Below are 21,376 nucleotides of genomic sequence, written 5' to 3'. Positions count from 1 at the left end.
CATCTATTGAAGAATGTAGATATAGAAGTGATTGGCCAATGTGAAAAGACACAATCAAAGTGGAATTAAATTCACTTGCAAAATGTGAAGTTTTTGGACCTGTAGTCCTTACACCAAATGGTATAAAACCAGTGGGATATAAATGGGTATTTGTACGAAAACGAAATGAGAAGATGAGATTGTGAGATATAAAGCACGACTTGTCGCACAAAGTTTTACCCAAAAACCTAGTATTGATTATGAAGAGACATATTATCCTATGGTGGATGCAATTACATTTTGCTATTTAATTAGTCTGGCAATACATGAAAATCTTGAAATACGTTTGATGGATGTAGTTACAGGCTATTTATATGGCTCACTTGATAATGATATCTATATGAAGATCGCTGAAGGATTTAAGTTGCCTGAAGCACAAAATTTCAATTCTCGAGAGATTTATTCGATCAAATTAAATAAATCTTTATATGGATTAAAACAATCTGGACACATGTGGTATAATTACCTTAGTGAATATTTATCGAAAGAAGGCTATAAAAATGATCCTATATGCCTATGTGTTTTTATAAAAAGATATAGATCTGAATTTGTGATAATTACTGTTTATATTGATGATCTAAACATTATTGAAATTCCTGAAGAATTATTAAAAGCCATGGATTACTTAAAGAAGGAATTTGAGATGAAAGACCTTGGGAAAACAAAGTTTTGTTTGGGACTTCAAATTGAACACTTGACAAATGAAACTTTTGTCTATCAATCTAATTATATAGCAAAGGTGTTAAAATGATTTTATATAGACAAAACACATCCATTGAGTTCACCAATGGTTGTAAGATCATTAGATGTGAAAAAAGACCCTTTCCGACCTCGTGAGGATAATGAAGAACTTCTTAGTCTTGAAGTACCATATCTTAGTGCAATTGGAGCATTAATGTATCTTGCTAGCAATACACGATCTGATATATCATTTGCTATGAATTTATTAGCAAGATATAGTTCTTTTCCAACTCGAAGACATTGGAATGGAATTAAACATATATTTCGATATCTCTGAGAAATAATGGATATGGGCTTATACTATTTAAATGCATCAAAATCAAATTTAATCGGTTATGCAGATGTAGGATATTTATCAGATCCGCACAAAGCTTGATTTCAGATAGGTTATATATTCATATATGGAGGTACAACTATTTCATGGCATTTTGTAAAACAAACTATAGTTGCTGCTTCTTCTAACCATGCAAAAATTTTAGCAATTCATGAAGCAAGTCGTGAATGTGTCTGGTTAAGATCAGTAACTCAACATATTCAAGAAACATGTCATTTACCAACCAAGAAAGAAATTCCAACAACATTTTGTGAGGATAATATTGCCTGCATAGCACAGTTAAAGGAAGAGTACATTAAAGGTGATCGAACAAAACATATTTCGCCAAAATTCTTTTTCACTCATGATCTCCAAGAAACGGGTGATATTAGTGTTCAAAAAATTCGTTCAAGTGATAATCTAGCAAATTTGTTTATTAAAGCCCTTCCTACTGCAACATTCGAAAAGTTGGTACAAAAGATTGGGATGTGCCATTTTAAAGATCTTAAATAATGCAATTGTCAGGGAGAGTAAAATATGCACTGTACTCTTTTTTCCTTCAACAAGTTTTTTCCCATTGGGTTTTCTTGATAAGGTTTTTCATAAGGCAGTATTTCATAAGTGTATTTTTGAATAGAATTATGTACTTTTTTTCCTTCACTTGGATTTTTTTGTCATGAGGTTTTTTCCTTGTAAGGTTTTATGAGGCATATTCTTAATATAATAGATATTCAAGGAAGAGTGTTATGAATATTTTGTGAATATCCACTTATGTTATCTATATATAGATTTAATGTAAATCAGATTAGATTATGATATAATCTATCTAATTTTTAAGTGTTATCCTCATATTGTAAAGGGGTTATTTGTTTATAAATAGGTCCCCTTTAGTTCATTGGTATACACACTTCAATAAGATTTCTTCTTTCCCCTAAATACTTTCTTTCTTCTCTTTAAGTATTCTTTCAAGTTATTTTTATTTGTTCTTATAAAGTTATTTTTTCATAACAAAAGACAATTTATCTAATTAAAAAACTTCAAAACTATTAAAAAATTTTAAATAAATCTTTATACTTTTATTATATTTAATCAAGCCCTTATATTTTTATTTTAAGCCAAATAAGCCGTTACATTTTTATTTTGAGTCAAATAAACCATTATATCTAATAATTAACTTAGTCAAAATGCTATATGTTATTTTATATCACATGACACTGATGTGCTATGTTAAAATATCATAATTGATGATAATATGAGATGTTAATATATCACAATTAATGATGACATAATATGTTAATTTGCCATGATAATATGATCATGTGATTTTTTTCACCTTTCACATCAATACCATGCCAATATAAAATAAAAAATGACATTTAAACTAATGGCAATTAGTCAATCATTAGTCATAGGAGCTTATTGACTCAAAATAAAGATATAGGGACTTGGTTGAATATAATAAAAAAATAAAAACTTGTTTAAATTTTTTAAATAATTTAAAGATTTATTTAAGTATTATGTCAAATTAAGATAGTATAATCTTATTACAGGGAGAGTACTGCTATTGAAAATTAAAATAACATTTTGTAAATGCCCAATGCATTTTGACTTTGATAAAAAGCCCAATTATCCTTCTAGTAAACCAGTTTTAGCTTTAAACATATGTTAATGGGCTAAGGCTAGACAAATTCATGTAAATTATTGTTTTTCGGAAGAGCCAAATTTACTGTCTTTCTAGAAAGTAAATAAACTAGAAATATTAGGAGTTGCTATCATTCCTACTTCTATAAGATAATGTAATTCACATTATATTCTTGTCATTCTTTCTGTTTAAAATAGATTTCTCATTCGACCCTTGATTTCCTAGAGTTCCTTTTAAATAGCTAAGTTTTCTTTTATTTAGAGATATAGGTGTTTGGGATAGAAATATTTATTCAATTTGAGAGGTTCAAGTTTCATTGTCTAATTATAAGAAAACTGACTTTATAAACATCATGGTGGATTCTGGAGCATATATGAGCAATTTTTAGTAACTATATCTCGCTTCTTAAATATAATTATAAATATTTTTCTAGTTGTTTGGATTAATAAAGTTTTGATGCATTTAGATTAGGCCATTCATATTTCGGTATCTTAGTCGTATTGTATAAATATAAGGTATTAACAATTATATAGATGAACAAGAACACGATAATCGTGTTAAAATCAGATAAGTACACATATACATTTAATAATCATGTAACACGACATTACACGACAAACACTTTTATTAAACATGTTGAGTTAAATTTTATACGACACAATGTGATTAAAAAAAAATTAAACAGTTAACATGATTGAATTTTTAAAATGATTAATATATTCAACACAATTAACACTTGTTAACACGACTAAATTAAAATATCTACAATTAAAATATAATTTTATTATTTAAATTTAAAATCAATAATGATAAAAATAATTATAACAAGAGAATAATATCCATCAAATATAATAAAATTCAACATCAATAACATTTATAAATGTCATATCCCATTTTGAAAGATCATGACCGGTGCAAGGATTTAGATGAGTATAGCCTGCTAGACCCAAGCAAGCCTAAAATCATTAAACATAACCATCATTCATCATACACCAAGCATCATCATAAACTTTCCATTATCATGCAAACACATGTGCAACCGCACCATTATTGAATTCACTAATCAACTAGCCCATAAGCATTCAAATAAGCGGATATTTCATAATAAAATGTTTATCCATACACCCATCATGATCACATAGGCTCTCAAGCCATTATGATCAATTCACTTATATGTGTATATAAAATTCATTCAAAGTATAATGCCATAACATGGCTACATCATCACAACAATATCCAACAACTTTATAACAATAAATAATAAAGATCAACTTGTCAATGGAAAATGAACCCATTCTCTAGGCTTCAGGTGGCTACTATATCACCTACTAAGAAAGATCAAATCTCGTTTTTGTGACAAGATATAAAGCTAATCATTGTTAATGGAAACTAACGTGTGAGTCACAAAGACTCCGTGGGTGAATATGGAAAGGGGACAAGCCAAGGGGAAGAGTTTTTGCACAAATTACATCTTTAATGTAAACATGAAACTTGAGATAAATATACTCTATTCTTTACAAATTCTTGTAAATCTAAGTTGTCACAAATCAATCTCATTTTTGTAGTGAAATCAAGGTTTCATAAACTCATAATTCTTTAAGTAACCAAACATTTATACAAAACCTTTAGGAAAAAAAAACTAAGAAGTTGTGTCTTACTTATGGTATCGGATCCTCCTTAAGAGATACTAACACTTAACCATTCAAACCGAAGCTACAAGTAATTTACTCCAATATTTTCGTAAATCATATGAGTTGCTCATACACTAGAGATTCTCCAATGGAATTCAATCACTTAACATCAAGTGATCATCTATCAATCCACATAACTTCACCAGTGTCTTGGAACTCATTTTATCTATTAATCTATCTTAACTATCTTATAGCTTAAAGTTTACTCTACAACTCAATCATTTATTTCAAACATCAAAAGCAACCACAAGAAGCATAACAATAACAAGAGTAATATGCAATCATCATGTATGCAATGGGGATGACTACTTGGTCCTAGCCCATGTCCGGGTGTCCCATGTTTAGGCCACATCAATAAGTGGTACTTTCGCCCCACTTAAGCTATATACATAATTGAGTATAATGGTTCAACACCCTCATCCCTGAATATTGATAACTCTATTACATAGAGTTATTTTGCCACATTTTGGGTACTAAAATAGCTAAGTTCTTAAGTTTTAGGTTTGGATTTAGGTAGTTTTGTTCGCTTTACTTAATTTAGTTTAAATCTTGTTGAGTCAATTTAATTCAAGTTGTTTTAGTTTAATTTTATGTTAAAATGTCTTAAGTTTACCTATTACTGACTTAGTCTCTTGTTTTTGAAGGTTCTCAAATGAAAAAGCCTTAATTGGTGATGAATCAAGCAAGTATGGCAAGTGCTTCTCTCATATATAATGTAGTATTTCGAGCATAATTTTCATTCCAAAAGTCCAATTGAGCCAGTGGAAAGTTAAGAAATAAGTTTACAACTTTCATGTTTATCACTTTACCTAGTTCAGATCAGATCAAGGAGAAAATTGCATCGTAAAAGGATAGATTACAGTAAAATTTGCACAAGGTAGCACAAGGGAACCAAGGCTATGACGCCCAAGGAGCAAGGTCACAATGCTTGGAAGAAATCATCACACCATACATTGACTAGAAAACACAAAGTCGTGATGCCTGCTTGATATCCTAGCATTCAATTTTTTTGAATTTTTTTTAAACTAGGGCTTTAGAGAGCAATTTAAGAGGCCATTTAGAAAGGTTTTTGTAGAGAGAAAGGAGTTGTCAAGAACGGAAGAAAACAAGGAAAAACGAAGAAGATTGAGGATTCAAGATTTGACAAATTTGAGTTTCTCTCTTTACTTTTGTTTTCACTTTCTTTGATTTGTATTGATGGTTGATTTTCTTTAGATAATGTTTTCAGTTGATATTATGAACTAATTTACTTTTTCTAGTATTATGATTGAACTTAAAATGTAATTTGAATACTTTATCTCTCTTTTGCTTATTATTAATGGAATTTAAGTGTTTATTCCAATTTTATGTTTAATGCTTCTATTTGCTTGATCACTAATTAGATTGATTTTGATATCTAAATACAACTTGATGAAAGAAGTTTTGATTAGGCCATGAATGAAATAGCATGTGTTCAAATTCACTTAATTGATTAGGTGATTTGATTTGTATATAGGATAAACATATACTTATATGTCGTATGTAGCTAAGATTAGAACACAAACTTAATCAATCTTTCTTCAGTTGAATTTACATAGATATATAGTAAATTAATTGAAAAAGATATTTTTATAAGAACCTTGACAGAGACTCATAAATAAATTGGAACTTTAGGTTAACAGTTCAATCTACTGAAGTAAGTTTAGAGAAAGAAAGAATATTCAGGTGAAGTATTGAAAGATATTATATTCCTAGGCTTTTTATTAATTAAATTTCTCTAGTAAAGTTTTACCCATAAGCTTTTAGATTTAATTTAGTTATTATTTAGTTTTAGTTTTTCTTTTAATTAATTACTTTAATTCAGTTATTTGAGCAAGATTAAGTTGTATTAATTTTAATATTTAGTAAAAGTTAGGAAAGTTCTCTATGGGATTCGACACTTTACTTACTATTATGTTACTTGTTACGATATGTACACTTGCATGATGAAAATTGACAACAAACATATTGTGAGTGGCATTCAACCTTAACCACACTTTTTTGGTGCCTGCCCTAACTTAAAGTGGATAGTGGTCAAAATCCCCATTATCTTGGATTTTCATTTATAGGATCTATCATCTCTGTAAACTCATTTCTTGACTTTATAATCATGCTCATTAAATTAGTTTGCTATTTAGATCATAGCATACATGGAAACTACATCATATACAACTCATAAGCATGCATTTCAGACCATAGCAGATATTTCATAATCTTTACTATGGGTGGGAATGTCTAAATCTATCAGGCATTTCATTATCATAAACATACATTCCATATTCATTCATAAAGTCAAAGGTGGGAATAACTATATCCACCAAGCATCTATATAACATCATGACATTCATACTCACCATACCATTGAACTCATTTTGATGGAAAACCTTTGAAAGGACTTGTTTCCCCTTATTAAAAACCAATACATAGTAAAATATTTATATATATATAATAGATTCAAAAACTTTTTTGAAAAAATTTGGATATAAACAATTTGATTTAATATTATAAACATAGCTTTCAATTCACACAAGTCAAACAATTTCATAAAATCATGCTTAGCTTTGCATATCAAGATACTTAAAAAGGTGTATCCACTCTCCTTGACAAGAAACATATTTTTCCTAAGCTTTGATTTCACCAAAACCTTGCCTGTTTACGATCTCAAGCTCTAGCAATCACCTAGCACAAAAAATGCTATCCTAAGTTTCCTAGTTTATAGCAAACCCATTTTCGAAACTAGTCGAGCAATTGAATATTCTTCATTTAAATTCCAATAAGCTTTAAAACTTCAAACCATAATAATTTATTTAACAACCTTAAGAATCCTTACCTCAATAACCTTTTTAAAGAGTAAAAACCTCCCAAAATCCTTAGTTTAAAAAAGGATTAATAAGCTAAAATTCGTAGAAAATGAAAAATAGGTTATATCCATGGGTTTTAAGCTTAAAAAGAGAAAAATGTTAACTTCAAATCGATTTGGAAAGCTTAATCCGGGCTAAATGGGGTCTTGAATGGTTGTATGAGGGTTTGGAACTTGTTGGAGAGTGAATGGAGGCTGAAGAAAAGAAAAATGAGAATTAAGGCTCGAGTTAGGGCTTTTATTTTTGCTTGTTGGACCCCATGGATTGACTTTTTTTTTTTTACAAAAATCGACCTTTTTGCTCCAAAGGTTGATTTTTAGATTCTGACTTGCAAGGATCGACTTTTCAACCTTTGGGGGTCAATCTTGGACATTTCTAGAAGCTGATTTCATGTTTTAACCTATACGGATGAACACTTTATCCATCGAAGGTCAATCTTAGAGTGTCCAAAAAGTTTTTTAAGTCTTTTTTTTATAGGTGTTGGTCCTAAATAAATGTGCTAGAGGGGGATGAATAGTACTTTTTAGCTTTTACTAAACTTGATTTCTAATTAGAAGCAAGTAGAAGGTCTATGATGAGAAGTTCGATGTAAGATGAAAGAATGATTTAACAAAGAATGAAAATGAAAAATAAAACAAAGTAGACAATACACAAAAATTTATAGTGATTCGCTCAAAGACCTGCATCCACTACCTTGATTGTTCAAACAATGATTTTTCAAACCAAATCACTATAAACGATGAAATTCCTAAGCTTCTGCCAAGCTTTTACAATGACTTTTCATAGGCTCAGCCATAACCTTTAACAATGGTTTTTCTCGAGATCAACCAAAACCCAAAACTAATTTTTCTAGACTGAGTTAGAATCTATACACTCAAGCAAGCTAACCCAAGCTTGATTAATCCCTTTAGAGTGACTTGCGCACTCTAAGTAATCAAATAGAAAAGAAATAAAGAAGTACCTATGATCACTAACTTGATCTGAATGGTAAAAGATGAAGTGTTTAACTCTATTACAAAGATTAGAGTGAAGTGCAGAAAGTATTCAAAGAGTTTTTGCTATTTTTTAGCTCTTTTTGATCTTAGAAGCCTTCAAAATTGATTCATAGCCATTGGGAGTGCCTTATATACTTGAAAAATCAACTTTGATAGGTGTTAGATAGATTCTGACTGTTGAAAATAGTTTAGGGGCAATTCTAGTAGTTAATCTGTCTTCTAGCACTCAAATTTAAATTTTCAGACAGAATGCTCTTAGTCGACTAACATTGCCACTTAGTCGATTAAGTTGTCTTTGTCTCTGAACCCAGTTTCTGGCAGTAGGCTCTTAGTTGACTAACAATACTTCTTAGTCGATTAAGTCATTTTTGTCTCTGAACTCAGTTTTTGGCAGTAAGCTCTTAGTCAACTAACAATGTCACTTGATCGACTAAGTGTTATCTGTTTCACAATCTATTGAATCAGCCAACTTCTCTTTTGAATTTTATCAAGCCAACTCCCTTGATTATCCAATTAAGAGGCTTTTGTTTTATTGCTCAATTGTAACTCCTTATTCTTATTAGTTTTGATATTTGCTTTTCAATGATCAATATATTATTTAACATTTATTTTTATCCTGCACACTCAAGTAGAAAAGTTAGACACAAATGAATGGGAGTGTATTATTATCATCAAAAACTAATGGAGCCAACAGTAGGGATCGACCTTCTTTTCCCTAGGGGTTGATCCTAGCTCCTTCTAAAAGCTTTTCCAAGTACTTTGTATAATGGGGATCGACCATCCCTTCCTTAGGGGTCAATCCTAGGCTTTTCCAATAGCTACTTGATTCCAAATACCTTTAAGGATTGACCCTTCTTGATTAAAGATCAACCCTTCATACTTTAATTTGCAAGAATGTCTTTCTTTGGTTTCATGTTTCTCTGTTCATTCAACTATCATTCTTCCACAATTAAAAAACTATGTGGAGGATAAATATAAAATTCCATAGTTGGGAAAACTCATTCTACAACCCATAAAAAAAAGCTCGATTTGTACATCTCTACTGAAAAAATTCCACTTTACCCTTAGATGAAAAGTGGGGGTTTCACAATAAAGTCCATTGTTAGCATTGGAATATCGTATGTTTTTATTTGACAATATTGTATGATATCATAGTTTTAATGACAAGCATTGAAATTGTCAAAATCATGTTTTTCATCGTCCTAAAGTCATACAAATGTTTGAAAAGTCATTCATGATTAGAAAACATAACAAAACTTTCAAACAACGAGTATTCAGTTGAGAAAAACATAGAGCAAACATGTCTTAGATTGATATTTGATCACAAAGAAGTAAAAAGGAAGATATAGTTGAAGTTGAGTGACCAAATGACAAGGAATCTTGAGGAAACAAAGCTCTAGTTGATCCTAGAATATCTTTAATTGATTTAGTGGTAGAAGAGGTGTGAAAACTCAAAAAGAGAAAGCCTTAGTTGATCCTCCTCTAGTGCTAGTTGATCCTAGCGTAGTAAAGAGTGGAAATTCAAATTTCAAGGAGCTATAGTCAATCCCCCTCAAGCAATAATAGATATTTGAGCAGTAGACACATGGAAATTTCAATTTCAAGGAGTTCCAGTTGATTCCGAAAGCATGGTAAGAAATTCAAAGTTACATGCTCTCGGGAAATGGATTGAGTAGAGAAAGTTTATACTCAACTATGAAAGCCCTAATTTGAGATTTTTGAAGAATATAGTCAATCTTAAGAGCCTTATAGTCAATGCTCAAGTTTAATAATAGTTAGATTTAATTCAAACTTGTGTTTAACAGCTTCAAATCTCCTTGCAAATATAAAAGGTCGATTTTAACTCATTTCGAAGTAAGAAAAGACCTGCAAAACATTTAGAAACCATAGAGAGAAACTTTTACATATTTATTCATTTCTAGACACCATTTTTATCTTCCCTCAAGCATTCAAAGCCTTTCCAGCTCATTCCCTTACAAAATTCTTAAGCTGATATCTGTGAGATTATTTCTTCTCTTTGTTCACCAAAGCTTAAACCTTTAGCACCTAGCCTTTATAAGGCAAATATTTGTACACATATTTGTAAAGGTTTTAACTTAACATTGAAAAGTTCGTGAGGGTTGCAGTTGAGCCCTGTAAAAATTATTGTAAGGGTTATCACTTAATCCCATTAAAAAGTCAGTATAAGGGTTATCGCTTAATCCCATTAAAGAGCTACTGTAAGGGTTATCGCTTGATCTTGTAAAAAAGTTATTGTAAGGGTTATCGCTTGATCCCATTAAAAAGTTAGTGTAAGAGTTATCGCTTAATCTCATAAAAAAGTTATTGTGAGGGTTTTGCTTGATCCCATTAAAAAGCACATTCCTTTAATGGATTTGAAACTCCTTAGTAAGCCAAGGGAGAGGACATAAGCATTTGAGAAAGTTAAGTCTCTATAAAAGTGCTTTTGTCTGTATTTACTTTTATACTTTGTGATTTATTGTTAATATTTGCTTTAAGGAAAAATCACTTGCTTTGCTTTTGACACAAGGAGAAAATTTGCTTTAAAAAGGAATTATTTTTATTGCACTTACAAAGAAATTAAAAAAAATAATTCACCCCCTCTTGGTATTTATTTCATTGAACTTACTACACTAATAATTGATATTAGAGCTAGGTCTCAATTTTGCAAGTTTAATAACCTTGAGTGATCCATTGTAAAAGCTCAAATTATAAAAAAATGGAGGTTATGACAAGCGCACTTGGTGGAAGGCAACCAATCTAAAAGCCTTTCTTTTTGTAGGCATTAACTACCTTTATTGGAAAAAGTGCATCAAAATGTTTATACAATCTATGAATTTAGAAATTTGGAATGTAATATTGAATGGTCCACATGTGCCTTATAAGGAAGTATATACCAAAACAGTGATTGATTAGGCAAGAGTGGAATGATAAAAAAAAGAAATTAGTTCAAATCAATTACAAAGCTTACAACATTCTCCTTTGCTTTCTAGGTGTTAGTGAATTTAAAAAAGTGTCTATGTGTGAGAATGCAAAACAAATTTGAGACACCTTAAAGACTATCTATGAAGGGACTAACAAAGTTAAAGAATCCAAAATTAGATTGCTTACATGTAATTATGAGTTATTTAGAATGAGAGATGATGAGTCCATTATTGAGATGTTTGAGAGATTTATCAACATTGTTGGGAGTTTGAAGGCTTTAAAGAAAGACTTTCCCAATGTCCAGCTTGTAAATAAAATCCTTTATAGCTTACCAAAACCTTAGAGACCCAAAGTAATGGCTATAAGAGAAGCAAGAAACCTTAACAATTTTAAGCTAGAAGAGCTACTGGGATCCCTACTCACCTAGTAAATGACATTAAAACATGCAAGTTAGCTAGGAGAGTCTAAGAAAGTGGGATACTAAAAAAAAAAGGGATAAATCGTAAGTCCATAATTGAAGAGAAAAAAAGAAGCACAAGGAATGAAAGTGAAAATGAGGAAGACATGGCCTTATTAGCTAGGAAGTTCAATAGGTTTATAAGGAAAAACTTTAAAAATAGGAAACTTACAAGAAGGGATATGCCAAAAGAAGAATATAAAAAAGATCATTTGATATGCTATGATTGCAAAAAGCCCAATCACACCAAATATAAATGCCCCAACAAGAAAAACACTTCAAGGAACTTCAAAAAGGGATGAATGATGGCAATTTGGAGTGATAATGATGATTCACAAGATGAAGAAGCTGATGAAATTGAAAACCTCTGTCTCATGGCACTTAACAACTACTAGATATATCCTATTCCTCATGATTTTGATTCTTATGCTCGTAATGAAAATGATTATTTCTTTGATGAGTTGCAAGATACATATGGTGACTTGATATTTGAATTTGGAAAAAAGACCTTGAAATACAAAAACATCATATCTAAAGCTTAAAGTTGAAAATAAAAAATAAGTTAAGACTAATATTAAGCTAGAAAATATCATGAGCGGCATGCAAAATGAAATTTAGTTGTTGAAAAAGAAAGATGATAAGTTGCATGACATATTCTCTAAATTTCAAGGTATCTTACAAAAATTGAATGATATGTTGGAGGTACGAAGGGTTTTCTTTAACAAAGAAGGGTTAGGTTATGATTTCACACGAAAGAAACCAATCTTAAAAATTTATTTGTTAAAGATAATGAAAAGAATAATGGATTTTTTTATTACATTTGTTACATTAAATTTGGACATTCTACTTTATCTTGCCCTTTAAGAGTTGTCTCATAAAGAGATAAAGTTTTTAGGTATACATGGGTTCCAAAAGGAACTAAATCTCCACATGGTAAGATGAAAAAGATTGATGTGGTTCAAAATGAAACCAAGATTACAAATCGTAAAAGACCTAAGAAAATTTCAGTACTAAAAATAAAAGCTTGAATTTCTTTTCGTAGGAGGAGCTCACATCGTACAAGTTAAAAACACAAGAAAGAGGTAAATGACATTTGTTCTTGTGAAATTGAGAACATTCTTGCTAAATAAACAAATTGGTGATGAAAGAAAATGCTTAATGATAATATTCTCTTAATATTTGATGATTTGATTACATTGAAAAAAAAATGGCTTTTTAAATTGTTATTGTTATGTGGCTTAGTGAATTCCTTTAAAATAATTAATTGATATCTTGGACATGCATTAGAACAAATTGATATATACTTTTTGAAACTATGAGTATTTTATACATATATTGAACATTTATCTAAATACTCATACCTTTCTAGTTCTATGAATGCTTGTGTATTAGATTATCATATTGAATATTTATTTTAATACTCATTTATTATATGCCCATGATTTAGCCTTAAATTTTTAGCAATTCTTTGATTTCATGGTCCATTCAAGGGAAAGTAAGACTATGCTATAATGTGATTACCAATTTTATCACTTCTCCTTATTGTGTCATGTACATCTCGTTGGTATTGAGCTAATCGAACTTTAAGGGTGGCTTCATCATTAACCTGGCCTTATGATTCATGAGCAAGTTGAACTCTTTAACAATGATCTTGATGGAAGTTCAACAAATGATGTTCCTCATTATTGGCAATATCTTTCAAATAATATTTTGATCTTGTGCTTAATGATCCCTTAAACTTGTGCTTAAATGATAAAATATGCCATAAATATGCTCCCCATTATGCTTTGTAAATTATGCTTATTGTATTGTATAGTTGATTGTTTGATTTCTATGCTTGCAATTTGTTTGATTTATTAATATATTTATTTATAGATGATGTTTTGATATATCTCTTGATTATTCAATTAATTGTTTACGTGAATATATTTGTGTATATGTATATGTTATCATTTTGTCCTATGTTACATCATGCATTGTGCATAACATAAATGCATACACTGTATATGCAAGTCATCCAATGCTAGGCCTCCTAATCATTCCTCATGATTTTCACAAAATACACTTTGACAAGTTTGAGAATATATCTTTGATTTTTCAAAATATAAGTTGTGATTTGTGACCAATGATTTTTGAAAATTAATTTCAATCTATCATTACATATTTTAGTTTCTCTCTCTAAGGGTTTGTTGTCTAAGTTGATTTCCTCGCACTACAAGCCCACTAAGGTAAGAAGAAGATAGATTTAAGTGTTTGAGGTATTAGTTTATGTTTGAACAGTAGGTTAACAACTTGAAAAATTATATTAGACAAGATTTGGTTATGGCTAGTAATAACCTAGCCTCAAGAGTCAAGATTTATAGTTAAAGTTGTGTTTACGATTTTATGGTTGTTGTTAAAGGGTTTATTAAAGCTCCAAGGATTTAGTTGGGTTGAAGAGTTAGTGTTTTGATTGCATGGTAGTAGACGAATAAATCGAGGCAGGTAGGCATGTTGTTTTAAGTATTTTGATATGTATAAAAATTGAGCATATTTATCAAGTTTGTGCCTTGCATGATTTTTTATGTTGAATCCCATATACATGAAAAATTTAAAATCATTTTTAATGTTTTTTTTTCAAAGAACGTTGTCAAATGTATTTATACTATGTGAATATGAATACTTTGCAATAGTTTTGAATAGGGGGGACAAACCTTTTCAAATGTTTTCCTTTAAATGAATCCTAGATAGTATGGATGATTTGGAATTGTTGCATGGTTGGAGGTATACAAGTGTGGATGAGTGAATGCCCACCTTTATGATAATGCAAGTGTGGATGAATGAATACCCACCTTTATGATAATGCATGTTTGGATGAATAAATACTCACCTTTATGACTATGTAATGAACATAATGTAAGAATATGACTGTTGAGTGATGACCACAAGTTTGAATGAAGACATAAGAGAACATGTGTATGATGATATATGCATGATGATATTGAATTATGGTAAGCTATTAACATGTTGAACACCACACAAATATGTAGCCTGGTCCTGGGGTGTAGTCCATACAACTTATGTTTGAGATAGAGTGGACTATACCATTATCTGTGTTATGTCTTAGATTATGGGGATTGTACCATTATCTGTGTTATGTCATAGATAGTTAGGATTGTACCCTTATCCACATGATATGTCCTTGTGATAAGTTTATCATTATGAATTTATTATGTTTGGAATGGCTAGAATGATGCATAGATTAAACTCCAAGTTACGGACTAGATTTAGTGTTAAGCAATGGCTATTGACATTGTTATGTCAAATTCTATTGAGAACTTATGTTATATCTTTGCTCCTAGAAGTAGGATGAAAGTTGGTATGAAAATATGTTGGAAATTGATCAATTTTTGGGTTTTTATGAATGGAGTACCGATACTTGAAAAACAAGTATCAATACCTAGTAAGTGAAATGCCTCAGGAAGTTTTTTGTGTGAAACGTATCGATACTTCCTCTAAAAGTATTAGTACCTATCATTTAGAAAGCCTTTTGGTTAAAGAGGTATCGATACCTAAGGTACAAAACAACTTATTTCTCCTTTTAAATAGCTTTTCACTTGATTTTAACTTCCTTTTTCCATTCTAAACTTTTATGTGACCTTGATTTCAATTGGAATCTTTTGAACAGATTTGGAAACAACATTATTTCAAAAATTTGATTGAAGCATGATAATTATTCTTAAGTTCATGCTTATTTCAAGATATTAGTGTATTGTAGAAGCTCTTCTCCTTAGCTTGTCCTCTTTCTTGTGCTTGTTCTCTAAGTTTTATAACTCACACCTAAAGATTATTTTGTTTTGTTTTAGATCAGTGGCTTACTTGGCTTGCCACTTTCTGGAGGAATAGCTTAGCTTGTACTTGGTAAGTGTGATAAAGCTTTCCTTCAAGCCTTCTAGTGTCGTTACACTCCATTATAGAGCAAGCCGAGTCGTACCAGTTTATTTACTTTCATGTTGGAAATATGTTGTGTAAATAATAGATTGATGATACTTATGTTTATTTGCTCTTGATATGAGTTGTTCATGTCAAACACCAAAATGGGTGAAAATGACCAGAGATACTTATGGTAATGAGGCCATAGTTGATGATGAGCACGGGGATTATGCCAAACTAAGGATAAATGTGAACCTGTGAATATTTACAGATGATTAAATGTTACATTCATGCTTTCTTGATATATGTCTTATGATTGAAAGGGTGTACAATACATAAATACATACATTGTATATTGTCATGTCCCAATTTCGAGGACATGACTATCATGAGGACTTACATGGATATGACCCATTAGACCCAAGCAAGCCTCCAAAAACAAGTTGTCCATCACTACCAATTAATCAAAACATGGGAGACGCATCTCAACTTGTGTGTGTGTGTGTGTGTGTATATATATATATATATATATATATAATTAAAACCAATTATAAATCATGAGTAATATTCAACATTTCAAAACAATTCACCATGGTTGTATATATTTATCAATATAACTTGTGAGTATGAAACATAGACAATTTTTCAAGCCATACATTGACCAAACTTAAACACTGTTAATATTTACAAACCAACTATCATAAGACTCAATTAGTAAAGTAACATAAAAGGGTAACCACAATCAATTGAGAGCCTCGACAATCACCTACCAAGAGTGATGAAAGGACAACTCTTCAAAATTGCCAACCAAAAACCTATTAATTTAAAAACAAATTAAAATAGAATGTACGTGTGATGAGATATAAATCTCCGTGAGCAAAACTGGAGAGGGATTGAGGGGATTACCTTTATCCTGCACACTTAAATAGTGAAGTTAGACATTAATGAATGAGAAATGTTTTGTTATCATCAAAATCATATGGAGTCAACAATTTTATGAATAAACAAAATATAGTATTTACTCTCATTCAATGAAAGAGTTTTCATTGGTTCACTTATGTCAGTGAGGACTAACTCCAACTTCTAAGTAGCTCTCCACTTTTTTTACTTTAGGAAAAGGTTTTTTAGCCTGCTTACCAAGTTGACAAGTTTCACAAAATTTCTCAAGTTTAGTAATATCAGGTAGGCCTTCAAGAGGTTCCCTTAAGGAGATAAGTGACAATGAACTATAGTTTATATATCCAAGTCATCTATGCCAGAGTTTTGATATATTAGTCTTACCATATGGACCTATCTGTTTAGTGTTAGCTAAGTTCAGAAGGTAATAGTTATTTTGCATTTTAACACTAAACATTTCAGAACCCAAGGATCAAACACAATGCAATGTCCACCTTTGAACAACAAAGCATGATTACTATCAGCTAGTTGTCCCACATTAAGTAAATTCTGACTTGGCTTAAGAACAAAATGCACACTAGCTATGAGTTTAACACCTGATGCAATATCCATAGATAGTACCAATTCCAATAATTCTCAAGAATTCACCATTTTCAATTTTAACTCTAGATCTGAAGTTAGTATCAAGGTTAGTAAATATAGATTAGTTATGTGTAAAATGGATTGAACAGGCACTATCAATCAACTAGATGTTTGACTTTTCAAAACTTCTTCCCATCAAAGTCATAAACAACACTGCTTCAATTTCTTCAATTTGCTCTGCTACAGTTGCTTGATCTAAAGCCCTAGTTTTCTTTTCGTTGTGCACCTTTTCAACATGACCCATTTATTGTCAAGCCTTGCACTTAACATTGGGCTTATGCCAATAATATTTGGTAGTATGATTTCTTCTTTTGCAATTAGGACAAAGAAGGTATTTTTCTGTAACTTTACCTTTCTTTCTTTCATTTGCTTTGATCTTTTTCCATTGTTTTTCTTTGAGCCATTTCCCCTAACTTTCAATCCCTTTGTCTTAACCACTACGGCATTCTTAACAAAGTTTTCTCCCTTGAGTGCTCTTTTCTGCTCTTGGGCTAATATAGCATTGATGAGCTCATTGATAGAAATCCTAGTCATCTTTTAAATCCTCCAAAAATGAGATCTTTGCTTTGAATCTCTCTAAAATTCTGACTAAGATCTTATTAACCACCTGTTTATCACTCAATTCTTCCTCAAGTTGTCTAAGCCGATTCACAAGCTTGAGTAGCTTGTTAGGATAGTCTTGAATGCCTTCTTCTTCCTTTATTTTTAATAGTTCAAACTGTCTTGAAAGGTTCAACATCTGCATAGCCCTTGTTTGGTCATTACCTTAATATTTCCTCTTCAAACTATCCTAGACTCGCTTTAGATCCTCATAGTTCATGATCTTAGCGAAGATGGATTCTGACATTACTGATTGGAGATAGATAATGGCTTTGTATCACTTGGCAATCTCCTCACTATGTTGCTTAACTTGGGCAATAATGGGGTTGGCATGCCTCTACATTAAGATCTCACCAGACTCTACTACATTCCACAAATTAAATGCCTTCAAATAAGAGTGCAATTTAACAGCCCAAAAAGGCTTTAACCATTGTGGTAGGCTAATCCTCTGCCGTAACGAAAATGTAGAAAAGAAAAATGTGTTTTGTTCACTCACTCACCTTTGCAAGCAAAGGATCAGCAAGGCTTTCAGCGAAGTGCACGGGTCAACAAAGGGCAACAAGAGGCGACAAGGGGCAAGGTAGGGCAAGGCAAGGGGTGGGTGATTAGCCTAGGATGGGAAAGATTGAAAATTAAAGGAAAGATTTGGCGAAAAAGTTAGGCATGAAAGCCCAATTATATACTATTTGATATGGACTTCTTGTTAGATAGTTATTATTTCAATAATTATCAAAATAAACTATTTATAAAAGACACACAGGTCAATAATTTCATTTTCAATGCTGGAGTTCAAGTCCTACTATTATCAAATGATATAATATTATATTATTTAATGAACCATTAGTATTAATATACTTATTATAAATTTTATTATATAAACTATAATACATAATACTATTTTGTTGTTTACATGATTTCTATTGTTTATTAGCTGTTAAATAAATATATTATTTGTTAAATATAAATTACATAAATATCAATATATATAAGTTATGTATTTATCTTGTATAGTATATCAAATTAATATATGTTATAATTTTATATGTTAAAAATTTTATATATATAATAATAATTGCTAAACTCTTTCTCTCTCTCTCTCTCTCTCTCTCTATATATATATATATTATATAAACAAAGATAATAATTGATAAATTCATTAAGTGTGTATAATCATATAAGTTAAACTTATTATACATTATATAAATGCTTATATGTAAATTAAATGTATGTATATTACAATTATATATATAGTTATTATATTTAATGCAGGTTTAATATATATATATATAGTTCGTATAATTCATATAATGATATAATTATATAAGTAAAACTTATTATAAGTTATAGTAATACTTATGTAAAAATTAAATATATATAATATATTTATACAAATATATATTTATAACATTTTATATTACAAAATATTATTAAGGTGTAATAAATTAATATACTTTAAGTATATTATTTAATTAAGTTTACTATCAATTCTGCTTAATTTATATTAACTAATATTAGAATGCATCAAGTATTATTATTTTTGTATACCTTATATGGTTATATATTTATATAGTACTCATCAATTCAATTATTAAAATTATAATATGAAACTAATCGTAAAGAATGACGTACTCAAAGTAATATTAAAATTATTTTATATGAATATAATCAATGTAAAACATAATGTTATATTATTTTATTGTATATATATTAATGACACAAATTATATGTTATCATGTTATGTATATATATAGTCCAAAGTTTGTATGACTAACAACTAATTGTAAATAATATATTATAAAACTAAGATAATAATTACTAATAAAGTTATAATGTAATCATAAAAATAAAATTTATTATAAGCTAACATATTAAACATATATGTAATAATTATAGCATATTAATATATATGTAGGATATTTAATATCTCATATATATATGCATTGACTTATAAAGTTATATCATTTAAAATAAATAACAGTTAATTTCATATTAATACAGGTTTATATATAATTAGATATGTATATATATATATATATATAATTTGTATACATATAATAAACTAATCTATTTTAAATATATTATACTAATTATAAGTTTCCTATTTATATATCAGTCTTCTTATAATTTATATTAACTAATATTAGTAAGTATCTAAACTATTAATTATTAGTTTTTGTTTAATATATTATTAGATTTTATCATCTACTTTTATAAAATTAAAAAATTTATTACGTTATTTTTATAAAATTTTTAATTTTATAACATTAATGAATTTGGAACAATTAATTTATAATTTATGATTCAATAAAATTTTCAAAATATTTAAAAAAAATAAGCAAAGGAAAACATATTTAAAATTTTAACATTATAAAACTCAATATATGTATATATATTTAATTTTATTAATATATTTCCTACAAAGGATTAATAAAATTCTATTAAATTTTTTTTAATATATTTAAATAAAAAATTTTTAAAAATAATAATATCGACTGAATTTTCCAATGAAATACTCTATTGAAAAATTTCCGTTGGTAATGTCTTTCTTCAACGGAAAATTTCCTTGAAAAATTTAGAGGGCTTTAAATTTTTTTGACCCCTTAAACTTTTCAGCGGAGTATAATCCGGTTGAAATCAGTTGAAAAGTTTGACGGTAGTAAATTTTTTTAATGCCTTAAACTTTCTGATGGATTTTTAATAGATTATTTTCTGTTGAAAAATTTTAACAAAAATTTGTCGGAAAATTTGATGGGTCAAAAAAATTTTTGGATGAATTTTCAATGGAATTTTTCCAACAAAAAATTTCAATTAAAAATCCATAATCCGTTAAAAAAATTAAAATAAATTTTCGTTAAAATTCTATTGAAAATTCGTCAAAACTTTTCAACAAATTTTTTTTTTTAAGAAAAAACTAGTTTTCTTGTAGTGGGAATTATATATCTCCTTTTCAACAGTATCCACCCTTGCCAACTAGTGCAATGGTTTCTGAGTAATTCACCCAATATTGTTTTGCATATCCTTTGACAACAACCTTGCCTGCTATCTGTTGATGGAACACCTAATTCCTTGGTACAAGCTCTGTCAAAATTTACTGCAGCAGAAACTTAGTTTTGATTTTCTCTTTTGCTACTCCACTGTAGCCTTGGATGAGTACTGCAAGCTGCCATTAAAATACAACGGGAATAGAGGAGGAAAATAGAATAGGGAAAATTCTGCCAGGAATAGTTCATGGAAAATTCTGAAATATTCCTAAAACTCCCGTGAGAATTAGAAAATATTTTCAATTTTGGCAGTGTTCATTCGGAAAAGACTGTGTTGAACAAATAACATCTGTTTTTTTTTAAAAAAACTCAAGGCAAATAAAATAAGAAAAAAAATAATATCTGTTTTTTTAAGTTTGCACTGAAGTCGTTCAAAGAAGGCCTTGAAAAGTGGCACAGATGTAGATTATTCAGAAGAAATTAAAAGATGAAGGAAAGAAAAATAAAAAGCTATTAAAGGCTGCCGGCAAAGCCCAAAGCATTGACTGAAGTCTGAATTCACTACATTGAGGCACTGGTGTACTGTATAATCTGATAAAGTTTAAACAGTGCTTGAACACTGGACAGAGTGGAGATGAATGGGACTAAGGGGTGCAAAGTGT

This window comes from Theobroma umbraticum, unplaced genomic scaffold (assembly GCF_002168275.2).
Source record: "Theobroma umbraticum cultivar Fairchild unplaced genomic scaffold, ASM216827v3 scaffold_51.0, whole genome shotgun sequence".
Taxonomy (NCBI): domain Eukaryota; kingdom Viridiplantae; phylum Streptophyta; class Magnoliopsida; order Malvales; family Malvaceae; genus Theobroma; species Theobroma umbraticum.
Note: the sequence above shows the minus strand (reverse complement) of the source record.